The 20031-nt window shown below is 39.3% G+C and overlaps 1 pseudogene; it reads right to left on the bottom strand.

Annotated features, from left to right (window-relative positions):
* Positions 1 to 20031, bottom strand: part of LOC117812101 — a 294303-nt pseudogene that overhangs the window by 115757 nt on the left and 158515 nt on the right.

The following is a 20031-nucleotide window of genomic DNA, read 5'->3' as shown; positions in this document are numbered from 1 at the left end:
TGAACACCAGGTTTCAGGCAGGCTTTTCCGCACACTGAATTTTGTCACAAAGTACCTCTCATGAGTATCTGCCCCTGGCCCCGCTGCTGACCAAGTTCAAGGATCCTCCAGTCCAGCAGCTCACACTCTTTATAACTTTTTGGCTCCACTACTCTGCACTCTCTGTAAAGTACTGCTCTCCGTGTTTATAGAACGCTGGTCAATCAGAATAAAGTGAGTTGGATGGAAGGCCTTTAAGAGACACAAGCTTGAATGTATTATGTCAAACAGATGCTGAGTGAAAGCCAAGCAGCAACCACTGATGTGCATAATCGCAGCTCCAGCTCTTTGCTAGGTTGATTAAAAGTAAGAAACAGTATGGTCCCTGCAAACTTTGGGCTCTTAAGAAACCAATGAGTGATGTCACTGAGAATACATCCATGTTTTATATGGTCTATGGTGAAAACAGAAGCTGTGAAATGTGCATAATATGGCCACTTTAAATCATCCCTGATAATGAGCCCTTCACATTTAAATTCAACCAATCACATTTGGCCAGACTCCATGAGCCAGTCATCTTATCCTGTGGTGTTCTCAGATCGCTTGAGGGGGCAGGGGTGAATAAAAATGAAAGGGCACCCGCTGTTTGCCATGGGGAACTAGGGCACAAAAGTTGTGATCAACGAAGATCTGCCTCTAGCAGCTTTTTGATGACCATCCTTTAATCTCTTCAGTTTTCTGTCTCACACCACTGATCTTATGGCTGTACAAGTTTGAAACTGTCACTCTCTGTAACTGTCAGTTGTCCGATCCTCGTTACATGCAGCCTCTGTGGGTGCTGCAGCATGCTCATCAGAAGTCCTGTTATACATCACATTAATACATATTTTGAGCATCAGTCTTAATATGACCACAACAAGTGTCCAAACTTCATCAGAGGGACGATTTTTTTTGTTGCTATGAATCAGCATTACATTTCTCCTTAAAATAATGACATGACAGTGGGATCTAATTGCCTCCAAGTTCTAAGGTTTTGTTTGGTCTCATTTTGAGACATATTCTCCTCACTTTTTATGCCTTCAAAACTTCAGTCTCTCCTGCTTTCAGTAGATTTGTCCAAAACAACAGATCTCTTGCCTAAGATACATCCCATTGCACTTCGCAGTCTGCACTCTATTATAATGCTCCAGGTCAGCTGTGTGATCTAACTGTGGTTGTACCTGCACATGCTGCATCTACAGTATAGCTTACCCATTTGCCCAAGAAAGGGTAGATTCCTCCCATGTTGCTCTTATTACTTTCGTTTTCCCATTATGGGTTTCTTACCTCTACAAATTGTAGGTTGTAGACTGAACATATTGGAAATCTCTTTGAGGAAAATTTGTAATTTTGGGCTTCACCACTGCAATTGATCTGCCTTGTCTAGAAGAACATGGGTATCATGAGCACAAATAACCTACCAAGACAGCCAGCGTACAAAAACATGGACTTTTCTACAAGTTTAATTGGGATTCATGATGTTGCCAACAGCCAGCAGCCATCATATATTGGCTAATACATCAACCAAAGCCAATAATTGGCAAGTCAGCATGTACTCCTCACCATCATGACTGCACTTTCTCTTAGTTTTCATTCCATCTTCCCCACAACCGTCACGAGCTGTGTCAGCCACAGTATAAGAGGGGATGTAATGATAGTCAAACCCTGCCGGCCTGCCGACCATGCTCAACATTTGTCCACAAAGCCTTTCGCAATTGAGAGAACAACATGACACACAAAAGGATATTGAATACCTTTATAGCTTAATCGACTTAATGGCCAGTTCAAAAGCGCTTTTGCAGAACTATCATGGTTTGCCAGGGGCTTGTTAAGATAGGTGAACTTCAAACAAGCAAAAGCTTTTGCATTTTTCCATTTACCATTATTCAGTTCAACCCAACTTTATTTATTTAGCATCTTTTGTAGAAACATGCGGCACAAAGTGCTTCACAGAGAAAGATTGTCACAGCAGAGCCAAAGAAGAGAGGACAAGAAATAGAGAAAAAAAGAAATGTATTACGACAGTAAAATGTAAAAAAAAAAAAAGAAAAGAAGGGGGGGGGGGGCAATAGTCACTACAATGAAATGAATTGAATACAAAAAAAATTTAAGAATCATGAAAAAAAAGTGACTTAAATGTGTCACTGGGGGGAAATAGGTGACCTTATTGAAAAACAAAACCATTCAACAAAGATATGTCCTCATGTTTACGAAGTTTTGTATACGTAAGTGAGGACAAAATACTTAAAACTCCCCTGACTGACTGTAGTAGAGGTCATAAAGCCTGTCTCCCCAATGTTAACAGATGGAACATGGGACAAACTAGAACATTAAAATACTTTGATTGACAGCTCTGTTGACAAATGTGGCGTAGCATTCTTTAATGGATTAGTAGAGCAGAGAAGCAACGGTGAGGGGAAACGTGATGAACACTCACAAAAGAGTCAAGGAAATGGCAATAGTGAGTGTCTGCTTCAAAGAATTAGTCTCACTGTGGACTGTACCAGCTTGTGGGATTTTTAATGATCTTTCAGACAGTCATATGTGTGCTTTTGTCATAGGCATGGTGTCAATCCCACTGCTCCACTAAACAGATCTTCAAAAGTTATGTACAAATCTTGGCTCCAGAATGCGCCACCGAGACTATAAGACAGTGCCAATTTTGGCAGCATCTTGGCTTTGATATTTTACAGTGAGAGAGGCATATCATCCATATCTATACACAGTCAATGATTCCCACCAACAAGCAAAAAAAGTCTCCAGTTTACCTCCAGTAACATGCATTAGTTTCATGGTGGGTGAAAACCAGAGGAAATAACCTTCCTATTTTCCGCTGAAAAAAGTTTGGAAATTTGTTGCATGACTCAGACAATCAATCAGTCAGACTTTCTCCCCATCTGTATACATGCCTTTAACCATCCCTCCATCTCAAGCTGGCCTTGGTGAGAAAATGTTATGTAGCCAGGTCATGTTTAAACATATGACGACTTACGTTTCAGAGAGGTTGAAGACCTTCTGGGAATCGCCACTCACAATGCGGTACGTGATCGGGTCATTTTCTCTGTCTGTGGCCTAGGGGAAAGAAAAGAGAAGCAGGACCTTGAAGATCATATTGCTCCATTAAAGCTGAGGTCTGTGAGGTATGAAAGCTGAGCAACAAGGATGCTAGAGTGGAGTGAGATAACTGTCGACTGGAGAGTGAAACACACTAGAAAAAGGAAAATAAATGAGTACATTGTGTTGCTTAGAACTTCAGAAAATAAATCAATAAATGTACAAAAAGTTGACAATCAGAGCACCATACTGATTGCCTCATGAATATGACATTCCTTTTGTGATGGTGAGTGTGTGCTTTTCATGGTTCACCTGCAGATTGAGCAGAATGGCTCCTATCCTCATTGCCTCGCTGATCTCCAGGTTGTAGGTGAGCAGAGGGAAGCGTGGGGGGCTCTGATTGTTGGGCGGCAAAACTTCAATGTACACCGTGGTGATTGAGCTCCTGGCAGCAGAAAGAAAAGCAAACATCAGCCCACGACAGTGCCACTTTCTCCTTGACAAACTGTTGAGTGGCTTGGTGAAGAACCTTGCCCAGAGCATAGTGGAAAAATCTATGATTTATAATGTCACACCAATCTTCTCTTGTGTCGAGTTTGATTACAGAAAAGAAGAATTATTTGATAATGTTTGGACACATTCGGTATGATTAAGGTTCCTTTATTCATTCTGAAATGTCAAAGACAATATAAGCTTAAAAATCATGATTTGTTCATGACAGAAAAATCAGCATGCTGAAAATCAGTCTGTTGTTCACACCATAAAAAAACAGGGGGGACAGAATTGATGATTTATCAAGTCAGACATCTTCATTATGTCTCAAGTGAGACATCTCTTATTGAAGTTGCATGTGGCATACTTGATCATATCCGGACATGTGCAGAGCAAAAGCCATTTAACGTAGCACAGAGTCATCTGTCACTCTGTAGCTTCTTTAGCTTGTCATAATCAGTGACCCTTTGATGCGTCTTTGACAGGCTTAGCTTAATGTGCTAGGAAGGGTCGGAGTATCTGGCCTCTTGGATTTCCCTGTTCTACATGGAGAAGACGCACTCAGCTTTGCTAGGAATTAATTCTTTGCCATTAAATTTAAAAACACAGACATGAAGATGGATGAAAAATCTGATCACAGAATCTCAACAATGTCAGCTGGAACAGGATTCAGAAATGTTTCTCCCTTTTTTCTTCATAATTTATAATCCTGTGAAGATGTGCCCTTCAGAAGCTGACTCTGAGCACATATTAAATGTAGTCAGTCTTGTAGTGCATGTTGGTAGTTGCCGATACCCCGCACAGACACAAAAAATGAAAGTGACTGCTTAAGTTCTGCAGCAACTTAGAATCAAATCTGTTCTTCATGAAAAAATCATGATTTTACATCATATTCAAATATTAAACTCTTCATTCTACTGATTTTGAAGTCTTGTCATGTTAAAGGGGAGCTTGCATAGATGCAAGGCTCCTGTACAGTACCTCCTCTGGGTCTCTGGTGCGTTGTCAGAGGCCTTGACAGTCAGCGCATAAGATCGTCCCACAGTTAAAGTGACACCTGGCGCCACAGTGATGCGACCTGTGCGATTACTAATGATGAAGTCTCCCTGGGCTCCAGCCAGTATCTCATAAGTCACCAAGCCATTCTGGCCTTCGTCAGCATCTGTTGCCGTCAACTGTGAGAAGAGAAGGGGGGAGAAGAGGGTGGGAGAAAGGCATGGATACACATTATACCAAATACTATGTTTGTATTTTTATCTGTAGTTGTGCAGGGGGAGTTCTGCACAGCTGCCAGCAACGTGCTCACTCAACCAATCAAGCAGGAAATATTCCTCTCAGTAGGAGGTTGTGAGTGACTTCAGCAGCGCTGACCTGCACACGAATCCATTTTAGTGCCTTATGATTATCTAATGAACGCATGACCTTTGTTTAATGTGTGAAGATGTTATCCTTTCCTTCCAGCTGTGCTCTCATTACTCCTTGTAATTGTAGGTTGCTGACCTTTATCATCAATAAAAGTTGGACTGAATAGGATTAATTCCATTCTACCTTTCATATGAGGAGACTGTGGAAAGACAACTGCAGAGTCGTTCTCTTAGGAAGCAGGGTTGGGGGGAAAAGCTAGACATTAATATATCATTTCTAACTTTGTTGTCACATAAATGAAGAATCTGCCATTTCTTTCAAGCTAATTATTCAAGGCATCCCGCTGCCTATAATTATGCAGCCTCATGCTGTAGTTGGCTTCGTATCTTTGAGTCCCTGAAACTTTAATCCAAGCTGCCCAGACTTCCTTTTTCCATGCTCCTGTTGCAGCAGCATTCTCGTGGGGCCAACAGCTCTCATAAAGGGCTTATAAAAACTGGTTAAGCGGTCATAGCAGACACTCTGTGACCCCTGGCCTCATTTTAGGGAGGGCCAAATGGCTGCTTTCTGAGGCAGATTAAACTTGACCTGCTCAGCATCTGACAAGTGGCTGTGCAAAGAGGAGAGATCAACAGAAAGATGAAAAGATCATGCTCCAATTTCCAAATAAGAGACAATACAATGAAGGAACGACCAGCATTAATAGATTTAGCAGAATGGGGTTATGGATATGTGTTCTGAGGACTGTGTCTGTATGTGCCTGTGCATGCCCTTTACACACAAGTCCTGTGCTTGTGCACGAGTGCTTGCTTTAGTGGGTTTTAGATGTGTGCATGTATGAAATGAAAAGATAATCATGACCTTTGAAGCCAGTTCACGACTGAAATCCAATAAAAAAACGGCTTTATCTGTTGATCTTGAAAAGGCTAGAATAAATAAGGATTACAATCTTTTTTTGCTTGAAAGTGAGAACTTTCATCTTTCTCATCACGTCATCGCTCTTGTTGATGGTGCCATTGTTTTCAATACAAGCAGTAAAAAAAGGCATAACCACGGAGGCAGCAACACAATGACATTACATAATACAACAATCAGTGAATAATGTAGTACAAAACACACAGTGGCTGATCCCTCACAGAAGATATTGTTTTGCACAGTCCTGATAAAACCACTCTGAAATAAAACCATTAAAGTTAGAGCTAAATTATAAAAGTCAAGTGTATCTTAAGCAGTCCAGATTTAGTGATATATCACATTTGAAGATACTATAAAAAATAAATGACAACACAATATGATAAAATACCAATATATGCACAGTGTTCCTATAGTGTGTGAGACGAACAAAACAGCTTCCACTCTGCTCCATAAGAGAAAGAAAAAATTAGTTCACTGTTCATGAAACTTCTGGAGTTCCAAGAAAGGCTATTTGAGTGTTTCTACATTTAGCCCTTTTTATGGATCAATATGTTTTGTGTGGTTAAAGTCAGATTCCTTTTTTGTTGCCATTTGTGGCACAATTTCAATACTTGTATTAATTTGTGCAGCGTATGGATGACTGAGAACCTTCACAGACATAGCGTATGTACTGTATTTATTCAACCTGTAAGTCTAGGCAGTAAAGTTTTCAAGTACAGCTGTCAAATATACATTTTCTAGAGTAGTCGAGAGTAATCACTGAATTTCAATAATCACATTTGAACTAGGTTCTTAATTTCAGAATCAAATCAATGCAATGAAATGCACTTTATGATCTTGAGTTTAGGATTTACTATTTCAATGAATTCATCTCACATGTTGACTGTCCTGCTGTCAGTTCCAACCCCAGTTTAGCTGGCATTATTAACTTCTTTGATTCAGTTTCATCCCCAGGTCTGTGACAGTTCACACACTCAAATAGCGCTCTGCTGGCTTTCGTGACATGGTTGTCAGCTGACATCAGTTTGATTAGCTGCACCTGTATGCTTAGCTCACACTCAAGTGATATTTTCATTCCACTTGACGCAAACTGCATACTACTTTTGACTTGTCAAAGAGCCGTCATGGAGATTTTTTTTTAAATGTGCCATTCAAAGGTGTAGTGGTGTCATTATTTTCCATCATGGCAGCAGCAGGAAGCAGGAGGACACTGTGACAGCTTAACTTTGGTGTGCTGAAAGGGACAAAATAGCAAGCAACAAATAAAAAATTATGCTTTAATTTCAGACTGTAATCAAGTCGTGATTAACGTGTTAATGCTAAAAGCCCTAATCATAAGGATATGCATTCTCATCTTTGATAACTTGGACTCCTTTAGTAAGGATTGTTGATCTCTCCTGGGTAACAGGTTTCCCTGGACAGAGAGATGCTCTCTCTCTCTCTATTCTGTCTTGCCTACAGATGAGAAGAGGGGGAACAGATCCAGGGATTTGCCTGTCGACACAATGCACTGGATTGTTGTGCTTATTTGCTTTGAGCATGAAAGAACGGGTGTCTGTGTGTGTGTGTGAGGGAGATTCTGTTTGATGGGGACAGAGACAGAGGAGTAAAGCAGAGTGCCGGAGAAAGAGACCAAAATATATAGAGGAGGAAAGGCGAGGGAATGATTGTCGGATTGATTACCTGTAGCACCGTCTCGCCTGGCTGCATGTCTGTGAAGACTTCGACGCTGTAGGAGACCTCGGCAAACGTGGGTGTGTTGTCATTGGCATCAATGACGAGGATGTTTACAGTTACCGGGCTGCTCTGCTGGACGCCGTCTGATGCTACCATCTGTAATGGCAAGAAAGAGACATACGGATTGCAGCTGTCAGATCTGAAGATGGGAAAACAAATATCTATCTGAACAAATCACAGAAATATATTCATATATTTTTTTGTTTTTTAAACTTAAGCTTATTCTTTAAGTTCTTATTATACAATATGTCACACCTCAACATATTTCTAAATACATCTCTATTTCTAAATCCTTCAATGTTTTCAACCTTTTGAGAAGTGAGAAGAAACACCTTGTATAAAGCTTGCCCAAAAGGACAGTTTGCAAACTGAGTAAACTGCATGTTTATTTGTCCCTGGCAGCCCTGATATCGAATACTTGGCAAGAGAGAAAGAAAATGGACTCAGTAAAACAGCAAATGAAGTGCAGGAGAGATGAGATCCAAACAACAACTGTGGCAGCAGCAAGAAATGCATGTTTCTAAGGGGGAAATTGGTTTTCCCCCTAAAATTTGCTCTTAGCGCTGAACTAGAGATGACATGTCATGCTGGTTATCTGCTGTAATATACATCGAGAGGGATGCCTTAAGGAGCAGCTAAACACTCACAGTGAAGGTGTTGATCAAAAACACGTGATATAATATACCACAGCAGCTATTTTCTCTCCTATCAAGTAGTGTTTCTGTTCTCCAAACAGCCCCGGGAGAGAGATGTCAGACAATTTTCGTGAGCCAAAGGGGGAAAGTAGATTTGGGTTTACTGAGTCATCACAACTGAATGAACAGACAAAAACCCATGTGCGTGCACTGACACATGTATCTGAACAAAAACACACAGACAAAACAGTTGTAAACAATGGCGTGCCTGCTTTTGTTTTTACCCCTCTCCTTCTCCCTCTCAGACACAGACAGTACGAAATGAAACAAAACACAAACAAAATAATCTTCGAAGGCTGATATTTATCTAAATTGGATCAGGGTGCTTCTCCCCTTCCAGTCCAGGACATGCCGGGTAATTATAAAATTGATTTGATTCTAGCATTTACCCAAAGACAAGATTTATCTCAATAACAACCTCGGAAACAACATCATCTTCAGAGGAGCAAAAAGCCTAACCTTCAAAGCCTTCATGCTGTTATCTGGTAAACATTATGTTAATAAGCTTTTAGTGAAAACTCAGACGGAATAGCATTCACTCGTAATGTCTGATAATGCAACCAATTAAGATCCTTCTCCATTTGCTGAGTTGCAGTTTGACCCATTTTAACTGTTCTGTTATTATTATGCCATTAAACGCTTCACACACGCTTGTTTTCACGGGGTTGAAAAGAGAGCAGGACTCCAGCAGCAGCCTTAGGTCCTCTATCAGTGTCTATTTAGGAGGCGTTCAGGCACAGCACTCTGCAGGTCATAGGCATTTTGGCAGTCTTCAGAGGCCAATACACAATAATTGACTTTATGTGGGGTTAAAAAGAGGATAAGTCCTCGAGGTCAGAACGTCGACGTGAAGAGTGAATGAAACAAATACTATTACGCTGCCTGTTTTCACATTGTCAAGGCTATTAAAGCAAAATTAAAATTGATGACTGAAGAAAAAATGCTTAAAAATACATCATTAATGTTCATGTTAATAGGTACACAGGCTATCAGCTCTCAAGGGATGACGATGGTAGCCATACAAGTCATAGCAAATTGGGCTGTAGGGATAAACCAAAACTAAAGTTTTATCAAATATGATCTTAAATCCAGTCACAGGGCCTGATAACAACATGGCCTCTGAAAGTGATGGGTTTCTGAGGTGGAGTTTTGAAGTCTATTGTCTGTGGTTTCGAAATTGAAATTCTGACACAACCTTTATTTGGTCGATCTAGAGTGACACAAAGACGTAGAGTTGAGGCGGGCTCTTTAGCCTCTTTACTGATAGCTACAGGGTGCCCACCTGTCAGTCAAGTCAGCCATGTCTTTATTTAGGCAAAACTTCTGTGTAATTTATTAAAAAATAACAAGTTTCAAAAGAGTTCACCCCCAGCAGTGTGTGCTGATAGAGAAATTAGCCATTTAGACAAAAAAAAAATTTCTAACCAGGCTGTAAACATGTTTGTTTCTGCTGTTAAGATTGGCTTTTTTGAATGGGTGTGTATGTGGTTTCCGGTGTCTCTGGAGCCAACCTCAAGCGGACACTTGATGAACTGCAGTTTTTCCACATTGGCTCTATATTTTAAGACCGGACAGAGGTTTGCGCTTGGTCTGGTGTAGCCAGTGGTCAGTAACAAAGGATGTAGTCAAGACTTGTCCATGTGTTGCCTTTCTTTATTGTCAAAAGGCAACTTTTTGGGGCGCTGGTGGCCTAGCAGTCTAAGCGGTCCATGTACAGAGGCTACAGTCCTCGTCGCAGAGGTCGCTGGTTCGACTCCCGGCCAGTCGACCATTTGCTGCATGTCTTCCCCCACTCTCTACTCACCACATTTCCTATCTCTCTTCAGCTGTCCTGTCATTAAAGATGAAATGCCCAAAAAACATAACTTTAAACTTTTTTTTTTTTTTTAAAGTCAACTTGTGAGGAGAGAATTATGTTCATGTTGAAACACGTCAATTAAAGCAAATCTGTAATACAATGACCACTGACAGGTTCAAATATTGCATTAGATTACGTTCTGCTCTTCTGCTCCACACAGAATGTTTTCCTGTTTGCTGCAACACCATTAGACCGTACAACTCGTGCATCGACTTGAAACGAGCCCACTCCCATATTCAAAAATCTGGGCCAACTTCTTTTCAGTATGAATTTGAACTCTTTCATATTTTGAATGGATATGGATGTAAGTCACCATGTAAGGAATGTGCACTTCACCAGAAGCTGAACTTGAAGTTGTGTGAACAAAGCAAGGAATACATTTCTGACCATAGGGACAGTGACCTATATAAGAACCTTCTCAAGTTTAAGGTTCTCTCATGCAGTGTTAAACTTATTCTTTCCATGTTAGGAATCTTGTTTTCTTATCAACAGTGTAAGAGACAGACTTTGTCATTGCATTACATCCTGTGTTTGTGTATGGTCTGGCCATGATAGACAGGTTATGATAACACCTTCAGATATTTCCCAGTCTGTCTCTCTGTGCCTTGTTTAATCAACAGAAGAAGAAATCTCCAACAATCACTCTTACAAACTCTCCACTTTTATAAAAAAATCTTTAAATGGAGATTAGTATTAGTCCTGAATTTAGCAACATCACCTCCGACCATGACTAGCTCTATTTTGTTCACAGGATATTGCAAAGGAAAACTCTCTCAAATAGAAGTAAAACACTATGAACCAACCCTTGTAGGATGTTAAAGTTAAGCACCCATTCTTTCTATCCCATTCATAATTTTCTCATGTCTGGCTGCACTGACTCTAAAAGGCTTTTTGTATAAAGACTTTATGGTAAGAGTCACCTGCTGTTTTTTTACAGGTCTAATCATTTAAAAAACCCAATAGAACATAACAGCACTGAGCTGCAGCACATTTATTGAACTCTTACAAAGCCAGTAAGCTGAAATGCTTCACTGCTCACCAACTCAAATTTTCTAGAGTTATGTTAGTTTTGCAAGTGATGGTCACAGAGCCCTGATCACTGGATCTTTGTGTATTTGATCAAAACAAATATTTGCCTTTTGGCTTAACAACATCATGCAGCTACTAAGCTTTGTTTACCCTGAATACTGTGATGATACCAGTGAGACAGCAGGATAGCAAAAATAGTCAATGGTGTTGTTAACTGTGTGAGCGGTAAAACCCACATACCGGCATAGCCCTGAAATAATCCATTACTGTCAGTCTGGGGAGGGTTTTTTATTAAGTGCAAAGATCAAAAAACAGATAGAGCGTTGGCAGAAATATCCCTCTGAGGGTTTCTAGCATTTAATGTACAGAAAGAGTCTGCTTTTTTTTTAAAAATACATGAATAAAAAGACAACAACTAAACATATTCACCGGCTACTGAACAGCATCTTTTATCCTGGTAGTAGACAGTGATAGAGTGGACAATGCTGCTAAAGAGGCCATGGAAATGTGAAAGTACACTGGATTGAACAGACCTCATAGGAAAGGAGAGACACACAGCTCCAGCTTTTATCATAATGCAGAATGTCAGGATGAATCCTGAGCTTAAAAGCTTTTTAAGCACATATATCCAAGAAATAAAACCAGAGTTTAAGAGCCTTATACTTCAAACCACAGAGCGACCTTTAATGGCCATAAATGAAATAAATAAGCAGATAAACAAACTGCTGATGTGGAGTGCAAACAAGGGTCAACTTGCTAAAGATATAATATAGAAATGCTTCCTTTACATATGTCCATGGCACCTCTATCAAATCTCTGCTTCTACAGTGATCCAAACAAGTCCTGTTCACAAACTGCTGGAGATGCTTTCTCCCCCAGAGCTCACTTCTGGGTGGCAATGTTATATAATTCACAAGAACCCCTGGACAGAAAAGGTTACTCTATTTCCACAGAAAAACAATGATGCCATCCCTCAGAGCAGAAACCTGGTACACTGTTAGTTAATGTCAATGATAGGAGTAAACAGACACATAAAAATAAGCACAGCAATAGGATCAATTAAACATCAGACAGATGTTAAGGGTAGCTTTAGAGAACAATCTCTTATCTTAAAAATGTAGAGAGTTACAACAGAAAATACACCGTCCAAGTCTTTTTCACAGGATTCTGGCTATAGCTTAATAATCAATAAACATTGATAATTAATAATATTAATTAATAATAATGCAATAAACCTTGCAATAATGATAGTTATTAACATGGTTTCACTTAATGTAAGCAATTTTCCAAAATGTCAAACTATGTTTTCATTTGGTAATAGAGCTGCTCTTATACTGAAGCCACTATCAATACTAGCCTCCGATTCAGTCTGAAATGTGCTACCTGGTATAGACAAGTCAATGCATTGACCTACTAGCCCAAGAAATTGTCTTCAACAAAGAACAGAGTGATACCAGTCATCAGTATTTCACCCAAATAGTATATACGGTTTAGGAACTGTATTATTACACAAGAGGTACTCAGTGTTGGACAATACCAAAAGTCCAGGTATCGGAGTCAGTATGGAGGGGAAAGTGATCTCTGACCACATCTAATACTTAATATAAATTGCAAGGTACTATAGTTAATACTATGATAATGGCGGGCAAAGTCAGTCCTGATTCCCCATTTTGTAATTGTAGTTAAGATTTTTATGAGAACACCAGTGTTTGTATGTTTACCTTAATGTCCATGTGCAAGTAGGACATATTGTTGAAGCTTGTGGTCTCTAAAATAGCACAAGAGTGAGTAATTTACATCCTCAAGCAAAGTTATAAAACACAAGTCATGAACTTAACATGATTTTGCAGTGCATTAAAAGAAACAAAGGATCTGCTGGAAGAAAAAATACATATATAAAAAGCCCTGGCTAACAGTAAAAGTACTTATCCGTCTTTAATTTCCCCCAGTAAATCTCAATGTGCTCTTTACAACTTGAAGCCTTTTGGCATTTATTGGTTTTCTGTTGTCACAGCAGGTTTCTTTTTGCCTCACTGTGCTGTCAAAGTGTTGAATCTGGTTCTTTATTTGCCTCTGATTTATTGAGTTTTTGTTTTCTTAAAGCTGTTGTTTACGCTGTCACACATGAGCTCTGTTCTTTGTGCTTTGAACGCTGGGTTTGAGTTTCCTTTAAATGACAATATAAACAACTATTAAGTACAAGTAAACAGTAAACCGGCTGTTATGAGTTATTGGTATTTGACCACTTAATAAAAGGTCACAGTTGGACATATTTATACGGCGGCCATTTTCCACTCATGCCTCACTTAGTATGGAAAGCAGAGCAGTAATAAAGCCAGAATGTGATCTTAGTGGCTGTGAGTGATACTTAGTTTTAGTATTTCACAAATAATATTTATAATCATTTATAATTTCATTGTTCATTATGAATCACAACTGGAAATATTTTTAACAGGAGGTATTTGTAGGGGAATGAGACCATAGTCCAAGCTACAACAACTTGTTTTACAGCTCAGACAGACAATACAACATAACATCAGCATTTAGTCACTAGCCAATATAAAACATAGAACAAAAGGACATTTGTGTTTGGTAGATTATTTCTTTGTTGTATCAATACTTCTTGGCAAAAAATCTTATACCATTGTAATTCCTGTTTATGTCCCCAAACTCACAGGTGCACCTGAGGGTACCAGCAGATCAAAACTAGAGTCAAAATCAGCAGCAGAATAAGCTGTTTGTCCATAAGAAGGTTTGACAAATTTGTCATGGGAGCAACCCACTTACTCAGCTCTGCTGCTCATCCCACAAATGCATGTTCCTTACAAATGTGGCACTATTAAAAAGGAAATAAACAGGCTTTCCAACATTATACGATGTATTGCCAAGAAGCATTGTTACAACAAAGAAATAATTTGCCAAACACAAATTTACTTGTGTTTTGTGCTAAGTTTTTTCAACCAATATAATTAACCAATACAACCATAAGGTAAGAAGTTTTTAAAAGCTTAAAAAGAAACTCACACGCACCACTAACACTGACACCAAAATCATCCGCTTCCCCACACCCAACCTGTCTGACCTCAACAATGGAGCCATCATACGTAGAGCAAGCACCATAACACTGGACAACACCCCCCTCTACTCATTCTTCACACTGCTCCCATCTGGTCGTAGATATAGATCCCCATACTGCATAAGAGCCCGGTTTGGCAGGAGCTTTATCCTGTCTGCCAGAGCACTTCTAAACACAACACCCCAGTAATGTGTCTTGTGTGTATATATGTGTCCTGTGTGTATATATGTGTCCTGTGTGTATAAATGTGGATGTATGTGAGATGTGTCATAAAGTGGCTCCATGTCCTTCATAGTCCTCACTTTCTATGGTTTTTCAGTTGCTGACTATTTGTGAAGGGATAAAATACCTCCTATTATTTGTAAGATTTCTAAGAGTAATATATCTTACAACCTTATACAAAGCAGTATGACCAAATGATGAGCTTTCAACCTTAAGTGTGACATCAGAGGAAAAAGGCCACCATGTGAATATGGCGAATGCTCCAAAAGTGTCAAGTCAGCTCTGTATCTTCAGGTGCCCCATGGTATAGACCTAACCAATGACTTCTATTATTATACTTAGCATAGGAGATGTAGGTCACAGGGCTTTGGTGCTGTCATACAGGTACTAACACTGACTTTGAGACCTACCGTGAACGTATAGACCATCTGCTTCTCCCGGTCCACGGGTTTGAGGAGCCTCAGGTAGCGGTTTATCCCAGTCGGGGTCAAGCCAAAGATCGCAGTGTAGTCATCCAGGGTTATCTTCACCATGGGGTCTTTGGTCTTCAAATAGAGAGAGATGCACAAAAAGAGACATGTTACCATGGAGACTTGGGTGTTTCATTTGCTCTTTCAAGGCCGCTGCTGTGGGGGCTGAGAAAACACATCTCCCAGTACATTCTGATCCGCTAAAGAGTTGAAAAAAGTAATCTGCTGGCAGGTTGCTCATGTGTCTTGAAGAACAATGGACTGAGAAACTGAGAATGAAACCAAAAACCAATTGTCTCTTCCACACGACGGTATCAATAAAGAAATAAAAAGAGGAAATTACTTCTGCTAAAAAAATTGCACACCAATTATTGCCTCTGTTTAATTTTAGAGAAAATATCGACCACATTAAGTAGTCGTTAAAAAATATGGGTTTTACAGCTTTTGTGTGGAGTGCCTGGATGCCAAATAAGCTGTTTTTTTCCCTTCCAAAGAGCCATTTAACAAAGATGTGTCACCAACACTGTGGAGAGACTGTGTTAACAAATAAACCTGAAGTCAATTGTGGGCCATTGCAGCAAGTCGACTTCGATTCACGTCCATCAATGAGTCCCTTTAAGAGAGTTTGGTAAACATTAGGACTGGGTGGCTTATTGATCCTGTTATCTCTGTTTCCACTCCTCTTTGATTTGTTAATCTTCTCCAAAGCCGAGTAAAGGGATATTTTTCACGATGCACTGAAGGGAAGTTGTCATCTGTGTTGGCTTTGTGTGTGGCAGTGTGCGTTCAATCATGAAAATATCACAGTCTTTTTGAGCAGTGAGGCTATGGTGGAGAGTAAAAACACAAAAAACATGCACAGAGAAAATCACAGCTTGTTAAATGTGTGAAAGAAATTTGTGAGGAAAAATTGAAAACCTTGGTTCGACTACACAGACGTTAATTCGTAAAACAGTCTTTGGAAGGAGTGAAGTTGGCATTCAAGGGAATAATTGCAGTTTAATCGTAAAAAAAAAAAAAAATACTGCAGAAACCTCGTCCAAAACATTAATTTAAAGTAACAGAAAGAGAGCACAGCAAAACAAACCACTCCCAACACACCTCATTAGGATACAGAATCAAGTGCGTCAACTGGATTTATTTACGCACACACCCATCAGTACTGGAGATCTGTTTGGTATTCAATTCAACATTTATGAATATATTAAGCAGTAGAGAACAGAACATTTCCACAGTGGTAAATCTCACTTTTCTTTTCCTACAGAATAAATTTAAACAGTTGATAATTATACAATGAGGACATCTCCAGTAGTGATGAGTGCTCGCAGTTTGTTTTTACTCTCTCAGTGGGGATGTCCCGAGTCAATTTGCAGAGTAGAAATTAAACTGATTATGGCTTCCAATTCTGATCAATTGTTTATAAGTAACTAATGAAACTGTTAATGCCACTCCATTTCAACACACACAAAAACAACTTTCTAATCCTTTGCATAATGGGAATTCAAGCTGAAGACAACTGTTAATTATAAGTCCAAATTGAGTCAAAATTGTGTGTGCATATTGCAAGCTGAAATCGTTTTACCAGAAATGGCTAAAAACAAAGAAATATGAAACTAGTGTTTTGAAAACTTGAAGGCACTAAACTGTTGTCAGCACACTTTCTTAGTGAAACCAACTTCACTGTGCCACAGCAGTAAAGTAAGTACTTTTCTGGTACACCAACCAACAAATAAATGTCTTTAACCTTCAACTTTTCTGGATCAACAGCTCCACACTTGCAAGTCTCTGCTGGAAGGAATTTTCCACAACACTGCTGTACAAAATATTATAAGAAACCAATTAAAGCTTTGATGCAGAACTTTTTATGCAGCAGTCCAATTCCTTAATTTAATTTGCTTTACTGATATAGAGGTAGGCCTATTTGAAGCTATTAACTGTGCTCTGTTGTGGTGCAACAACAGATCATTGTTGATCTGTGATCCGTTTGGCACACATGTGAAACATGGATTGGAAGTTTAAGATCACGGTGTGTGCAACGGTTTCACTATCCTAATCCTAATGTGGTTGCAGCATTGCAATGCATTTTTTGCAGCGATAAGTAAAACAGACAGTTGTGTGCATGAACCACGAGATTCATTCTACAAATGTAAAAATAGTCTTCTATAAATACTGATATATAAAAAGATATATGCTATAAAGCGATCTTGTTTCAATTAACATTGGATGCTTTGGGCAAAGCAGGTCATCCACTTTTTTGTCAGGGCTGGCTGATAGGTGCTTACAATAACAATCAGTTACATAATGGTTGTAACATTTTGCAGCAGTCAATCCCATAATACACAAACTTGGTTATAAAGCACTGTGCTGAGTTAAAAAAAAAAAAACAGAGGATATAATCCCAAACTAAAGCTCACTGTTGTTGTTTTGCATGTGAATTACTTAACATGTGTGCTACAGCTAAATACACACACACATCATTCACCCTACTAAGATGCATATGTCACTTCAATGTTCAAAGCTGCTATGTTTAAAATGTGTTGGTAGCTTATAGCCCACTTGTTAAGTGGTATTAATAGGAGCACTTCAGATTTATTTGACTGCTTGTATATTAGATGAAATATAGTAATCTGCAGTAAAATAGCAAAATGAGGATGTGACACATTCAGACTGATGGGGAATTAATCGTACTTTGTCTTCTTTTTCCTTTCCCTGATCTAATCTGTGACCAAAAACCATGATACAATCCATACAGACAGTTTTGTAAGACATTGCACCACTTGCACTCTCTACAGCTCTATTATGCACAAAACCTTAACATACTTAATATTGGATTATCTTAGTTTCACAAGATATTCAATAATAAGAGGATTATCGAGAGAGATTAGGAACAGAAGAACTTGATTGGGACATCCCTACTTCACAGAGAGAGTGTGTTCAGGAGTGTGTAAGTGCATGTGTGTGTCACAGCATCCAAAAGCAACCCTTTTACCTACAGGTGTATCACCGGGGGCCAGCTACAACAAGGAAACAAAATAAAGCAGGACAAATGACTCATGAAGTTTTTATGAGCATAAACACAAACATATGAATAAATGTGCACCTCTAATTGGTATTTACTCAATGCACTCAGGCACTTTGTTTCTGTGTGCAGGCATGCATGGGTGGACTTGTGTAAAGTGGAAGCAGCAGTGAGCAAAAGGCTGATGAAGATGCTTTCTTTCTTTCTACCTCCTCGATGTCATTATCCAGAGCAATGATTCCCAGGGGAGCTGTGAGGTTTGAACTGGCCGAGATAGTCGTGCCGACGGGGGAGGACTCGCTCACATAGCCCTGATAGGTGGCAAACTGGAAAAATGGTGCCTGGTTGTTCTCATCCAGGATTTCTATAATGAGGTCAGCATAGGCGGGGAGGGGATGACCATTGTCCTGTTCCGCCTTGACAAAAAATAAGAACAAAAGAAAGAAAAAGTCATATTCAATGTGTCACATAATCAACAAGGATATTCAGAAGTTGGATTAGTTAGAAGAGCATGTTGGAAATGTATTAAGAAGCACTAATGAATGGTCAGATAATGAGAGTAACACACTGTACTGTAATGTTGTCCTAACTCTGCCAGGCACAGGGACAGAAAGGCTTAATTTCTCTGAGTGTCATTTCAATTACAAAAAGCTACATTGGCTAAATTTAATCAGGGGTCCACTTTGGATTAGACCTCGGTAATTACCAGAGCACTTAATGCAAATTCCATAATTTGTATGGGAGAGACAGTAATTAGTTGCTCCTGCTACTTTGTCGAATCAGTGACCAACGATAGATGGAGGTTCAATGGAAACATCACCATCTAACCAAGTCAGGGCTAGAATTAACTGTTAACTAGTAATCGAGCATTGATCTTTACTGCTGAGTGTGCACACTCAGTATTCTGTACTCTATGTGGGTCTGTATGTCGACTCAGTTTGCCTCAAAGCTAGAATGAGCCACAAAACCAGGCTTTAATCGAAGTACCTATGAGGAGTTTTTCACTGGTTATGACGCAGACTGAAATGAACAGTGATGCCTCCTCATGACCTACAAAAACAAAAGTGAAAAAAAAACTTTCCATATTGTAATTTCTAATGCCTAAACCACTGTTAGCTTTGTGTATGTGTGGAGGAGGGGGTGTGATGGGTGTCATATGAGGCAATTTACAGCATGGGGAAGAAAACCCCTTTTATATTTTTTCTTCAGCAAATATTCACAATGTTAAAAAAAATCAGGATGATCTGCTTAAAACGCACCTCTTCGCATGGCTTTTAATATCTGTTGAGCGAGATATCCTACATTTTATTTTTGTTTTTATTTATTGTGGCCTTTTCTTGTGTTATCTATTGTGTTTTTAATATATGTTCTTTTTAATTACTATTTGTTTTTATTGATTATGTTTTTTAAGCTTGTACAGCACTTTGGCCAACTGCGGTTGTTTTTTAAATGTGCTATATAAATAAAGTTGACTTGACTTGACTTGCTTTTATCTGAAAACCTGACCTACACATGTACCAGAATAAGCAAACAGCAAAAACAGAGGTTAAAGCATGACGAGACAGTGTTAAAATATAAGCCTGAAAGTTCCAGTTCAGTTCAAGACACTCAGGCCTGCATAAGTGCAGTGGATAACTGCCTTGACAGACTGAATGAAGAGCTACAGAGGTGGTGCATTGGCAGAAATGCATCCAAGAACCCACCACTTATATCGAATAATATTTGGGATTCTGATAAGTCTCCATATAAATACGTTCTCATTACGGCCGCTTTGGACTGGATGTGTGTTGGCTGTGTGATGGCTCCGGAACGGCTGGATTTTCATCGTGAACATAACATGTGAACACATTTGACCGTTCAGACCCCAGGCATATGCAGGGCATCTCATATCGGTCTCACATATAAAAAATCTGGAATATAGAAGGCTCGCCTAAATTTTTCTATGAGCCCTGCACAAATCTCAGCCAAAATAGACAGAAAAATGATACATTGAGGGCTGTATTGGGTTTGCATCAGCTAGATTGTTTTACAGGTATGAACAATATGAGCACTTCAGGAATCCTTTTCATAGCAGCGGCCTG

Source organism: Notolabrus celidotus, chromosome 4, assembly GCF_009762535.1.
Source record: "Notolabrus celidotus isolate fNotCel1 chromosome 4, fNotCel1.pri, whole genome shotgun sequence".
Taxonomy (NCBI): Eukaryota; Metazoa; Chordata; class Actinopteri; order Labriformes; family Labridae; genus Notolabrus; species Notolabrus celidotus.
The sequence above is the reverse complement of the archived record's forward strand: the minus strand, read 5'-3'. Positions and strand labels throughout refer to the sequence as shown.